This window comes from Tamandua tetradactyla, chromosome X (assembly GCF_023851605.1).
Source record: "Tamandua tetradactyla isolate mTamTet1 chromosome X, mTamTet1.pri, whole genome shotgun sequence".
Classification (NCBI taxonomy): Eukaryota; Metazoa; Chordata; class Mammalia; order Pilosa; family Myrmecophagidae; genus Tamandua; species Tamandua tetradactyla.
The window spans coordinates 104,867,837-104,873,308 of NC_135353.1; the positions used below are offsets into that span (position 1 = coordinate 104,867,837).

Sequence of the window (5,472 nt, forward strand, 5' to 3'; positions counted from 1 at the left end):
GCAAACTTGGGGGAGATACTCTATGCTAGACATGGCTCTCTATAGAAATGAAAAGCAAGAATTGTGGAAATTCTGTGATAAGAAATTTGACTTAAAGATAGGCCTTGAGAGATGCTTTCCTGTGGGTTAGTTCCTTTGGCAGGTGGAGCTGTCCTCATGGAAACTGTGGGGGAAAGATGTTAAGTAAATAATCCTAATATTTAATGTATAATTATAGATTGTGTAAAATGTTATTATGAAAGAATAAAGAATGGGGAAATAGATCACAACAAGGAAATCACCTGGTTTCATTTGGATTGCAAAGGCAAGATTCTCTGAGAAATTAACATTTAACCAGTGAGCTGAAATATAAGAGGTTCTCCATGTAAAGAAAGGAAGCAAAAGTTTCCATGTCATAAGGAAATAATATGTGCCAAGGCTTTGAGACAGAGAAGAACATGGCATGTTTGAGGTAAAGAAAAAAGGCCAATGTGGTTGGAGGAGTGTGAGCATGGAGGAAAGACCATAAGGTTGGAATAATCTCAGGATAATGCAGAACTTTGTAGGGCATATTAAAGATTTTGGATTTCAAGTGCAATGGGAAGATTTGATGGTTAAGTTCATATGTCAACTTGGCTAGGTTGTGGTGCCTGGTTGTTTGGTCAAAAAGTACTGGCTGGATTTTTACTCTAAGGACATTTCATGGACTGATATCATCAGTAAGTTTTCTGCATCAATAGCTGATTACATCTACAATTGACTGAGGAGTTTGCCTTCGACAGTGAGAGAAATCTCATCCAATCAGTTGAAAGTCTTAAAAGGAGAACATGATTTCAGCAGTCAGAAGACAGAATTTCCATCTCTACTTCAGACAGCTAGCTTGCCCAGGGGAATTCAATGAAAGCCTTCCTTGGAGTTCCCAGTCTGTGGCCCCTACTACAGAATTTGGACTTGTCCATCCCCAAAGTGGTGTGAGCCTAGGCCTATTAAAACACTCTGTCAGTGCTTTTTCCCTACAGAAACCTGACCAATAAAATATTTTAAGCAGGAGTGTGACATCACTTTCCATGATTTTTTTCTGTAAGCCTACAATTTCTTTAATAAAACATCACTTTAGCTAAAATGTAGTAAATTTATACAGAATGAGAAGAGAGAAAATGAGGAGACCAGTTAGAGGGCTAGAAAAGTTATCCAAGCAAGAGATGGTGGTGTCTTAGACTTAATTGATAGCCAAGGAGAGGGACAGAGCATACAAATTCGGGATATATTTTGTATGTATAATTGACAGAGCTTACTGATGCATTTGATTAGTGAATGAGAAAAGTAGTGAAGGACAAAGAGGGAGGCACCTAGATTATGCCCAGGTCTCTTGGTATGAGCAGTTGGGTGGATGAAGCTACTATCTACTGAGCAAGAAAGATAAAGGAAGAATAGCTTTGGACCGGGTGGAGAGGGGAATAGATTAAGAGTTCAGTTATGAGCATGTTAATTTTGTGATGCCAGAGATATCAAGGGGGTAATTGGATAACTAAATCTGGACCTCAAAAAATACATATGAATGGAGAGAGAAATTTAAGAGTTGTTGGTAAAAATATGCTGTTTAAAGCTATGAGAATGTATACGGTTCCTGGGAATATTGTTTAAACAAAAAGGTGGGAAAGGCCCAGGGATGAGTTCTGAGAAAATTCCAATAGTTTAAAAGTTAGGGGAAGATGGGAATGAACTAGCAGAGGAGACAAAAAAAAAATAGCCAAGAGGCAGGAGTAGAACTAAGATATGTCATGGGAAGAATTTTAAAGAGGAAATAGTGGTCATTGGGGTCAAGTGTGGCAGAGAGTAGAAATAGAATCAGTACTGAAAGGTGGCTTTAGTATCATTGAGGTGCTTGGTGACCTTAGCAAGAGCCATTTTGGTCATGCGCTGGGAGTGGAAGCCAGATTGTAGTGGGTTGAGGTATGAAAGAGAGGAATTTGTGACATTTGATATAATCAACTTTCTCAAAAGTTTTGGCTATATACTGGAGAATAATAGGGTGGGACCAGATGAAGGCAGAGAAAGAGGAGAACTAGAAGGAAATATTGATTGAAGGAGAATTTGTTTCAATCAATATTGAAGGAGATGGATGAGATTTGAGTGTGTTTATAGACATGCAGGGAGATTTAGAAGGAGTTGTGGAAACTACAATAGAAGAGCAAAAGTCCTGTTGATTATTTTAATCTCTTTTGCATCACTACCTGACACCCTATCCCACTGGGATTGCTTGATCATGAGGATGACCAAGTCCTTATAATTTCTCACCTGTATTATCTGCAGCAATTTCTTAATTGGTCTTCCAGCCCCCAGTTATCCTTCCCTTCAAATCATTCTTTACACCAGCAGTCCTCAAGGAATGGTCTGTGGACTCTTGGAGGCCCCTGAGATGTTTTCAAAGAGTATTTGAAGTCAAAATTATTTTCATGCTAAGAGGCCACTTGCCTTTTTCACTGTCTTGACATTTGAAATTGTTAGTATAAAAGAATTGATGAATAAAACTTATGGTACCTCAGCACTAATCAAGGAATTAAACCAAATTGTACTAGTAGTAATATAATTTTTCTCTACTTCTCACTACCCCCCTCAAAAAAAAATCTAGCTTCACTTAAGAATGTTTTTGGTGAAGCAGGAAAACTTAGTAGTTTTATTAAATCTCAACTCTTGAGTACATACCTTTTAATATTCTGTGTGACAAAATGGAAAGTACTTACAAAGCACCTTTGCTGTACAACAAAGTGTGACAGTTGTCTCAAAGCAAAATACTTTTGTGTTGTTGGCTAAACTAGTTGCTTTTTTCAAAGAACACCATTTTTCATTGACAGAATGACTGTGAGATAAACTATGTGTGATGGTTTGGAGGCTTTATGGACCCCAATAGATCATGTTCTTAAAGGTCATCCATTACCGTGGGTGTAAAACTGTTATGGGTGGGACCTTTTGATTAAGTTATTTCAGTTGAGGTGTGTCCCATTAGGTCTTAATACTCTTTTGTTTTTTGTTTTTTGTTTTTCATGGGCAGACACCAGGAATCGAGCATAGGTCTCTGGCATGGCAGGCAAGAACTCTGCCACTGAGCCACTGTGGCCTGCCCAGGTCTTAATATTCTTAATGAAGCCCTTTATAAGACATTAATGAAATTAAGACAGAGGACAGAGAAAGAAGCCACAGATGGAGCAGTTAGAAGCTGAAAGTAAAGAAACCCAGGAGAGAAGAGAGAGATTATCAGACACCACCATGTGCCTTGTTATGTGACAGAGGAGTCCAAGATCCTGGTAGCCAGTCTTTGGGGAGAAAGCATCACCTGTTGATGCCTTGATTTGGACATTTTTATGGCCTCAGATCTGTAAACTTGTAAGTTAATAAATCCCCATTGTAGCAGTGTGTGGGGCTGGTCAAGGTGATGGCAGCAGAGGGCTTACTGGCCACTTGACCTGTGGAGACTGTGCAAGACGATGCTGCCATGGAGACAGCTGAGGAAGCCAAGAAGCTTGTTGAAGCTGACCTTAATAAGGTCTGCTGGGACATGTTCTCCTCAATGGCCGCTTACCTGACTGGCAAACTGATGGCCACTAGCGAAAAGTATAAGCTCTTGTAAAGAATAAATACATAAACCAACTAGCTTAAAGTATCTTGAAATTAAAGATATTGCAATAAATATTAGCTGAAGCTTAAAGGAATTAAACCATAAGTATGCTGAATTGCAGCCTTATTTGGATCAGATCAATATAATTGAGGAGCAGGTAGCTGCTCTCCAACAGGCAGCCTACAAGTTGGATGCATATTCAAAAAACTGGAAGCCAAGTACAAGAAGTCGGAAATGCAATGATAAAATTATTACTGTGGGAGAAAGTCTTTTTTAATGTGGAAGAATGTTTTATAAGGCCCAAATCTTGAGGCTGATGGAATCATCAAAACTCCTCAAAATGAAGCTTGCTGGTCATCCCAGGAATATCCCAACATTGGAGTAAACTGGAGAACTACAGTTATTCTTGAACCTCCTTTGAGGTGATATTTCTCAGAAACTCACACTTATAATTCTGCCTTCTACTTGAATGCTTCACCATCCACTCAGGATGGAGATTTTCTCAAAAATTCCGAATAAACCTGGGCTTGTTAGTAGAATCAAATGAAAGGACCTATTCTTTACTGGTAGTGATTGATAATGTCATTATTTCCTTAAATGACTGGTGTGTTTAAATTACAGTGTAAATGGTTGTTTTTTGCTATTAATGATGTTAAAGTAGTGTTAAGACTTGAAATTAAAAGAAAGCAAATCAATTTGTCCTTACAAATGTCAATAAAATACTTTTTTATGATACCAAAAACAACAGAACATCTTAAAATAATTTCAGGCCAAGCCTTAGAAAGTGAGCAGATACAGTAAAAGAAAATGTGATAGAGAGAAGACAAAAGACTAGAGGTACATATATGTGCATGTGTGTGTGTGTTGGGTGGGTAGGGGTGGCAGGTGTGGGCTGTCACTCATAAAATAAATCATTTCATAAAACAAAGAAACAAAACAAAACAAATCCCCATTATAAAAGCCAGCCCATTTTATGGTATCTGCATTTAGCCAGATTTAGCAAACTAAAATATTGTGATTCTACAGAACTTGAATATTAAGCACATATTTTCTTGAAAATAAATAATGTGGCCCTGTCACTTCAAGGAAAGCAGCTGATGATATTTATTGCCAATAATAAAATTTGAGCTTCCAAGTAAAAAATATAATTTTTAAATAACTGTGATCTTGTAAGTTTCCTACAACTTATTCTATGAAATTGATGGTGATATTAACACATCATTTTAGAATATTGTATAATAAAATGTACATGCAGGATGAACGTTTCAGTGGATGCCTATTTTTCCAATGACTAATGCATGGGTAAAAGATCCATTCAAAGTGCAAAATTGACCAATGTATTTTAATGTAACAGAATATGCAAAGTTAATTGATATGGTTTCTGATTCCACATTGAAACTAACCTTGAAAATACTACACTTGTTGAGTTTTGGTGTAATTTTAAAGAAAAACATCCTCATACCTATGTGAGGCCAGAATTTTTTCAAATATTTCAAAAAACAAAACGTCACAACAGATCAAATGCAGAAGCAGCTACAAAAATCTTCTAGTAAGCTAGATAATAGAGTTTTGCAAAATTCTAAATTATACCTTTCCCTTCACTATATTTTTTAAGAAAATCTGGATATTTTCATGAAATATGTTAAAATAATGATTTTTAAATTAATTAGTAAATATGTATTTAATTTCTCAGTTTCAACTTGTAATATGACAAGCATCAATAGATATACACTACACAACCAAAAGGCCTTTGAAGTCCTCAATTATTTTTAAGAATATAAAGTGATCCTGTGACCAAAACATTTGAGAACGGTTCATTTACACTAACCATGTCACCTCCCTGGTTCTTAGGCTTTAATGGACTTTAATTGCCTACA

General features: G+C 36.7%; 1 pseudogene; it reads left to right on the top strand.

Annotated features, from left to right (window-relative positions):
• Positions 1-2,888: 2,888 nt before the first annotated feature.
• Positions 2,889-5,211, top strand: LOC143670591 (biogenesis of lysosome-related organelles complex-1 subunit 2 pseudogene; annotated as a pseudogene).
• Positions 5,212-5,472: the final 261 nt, after the last annotated feature.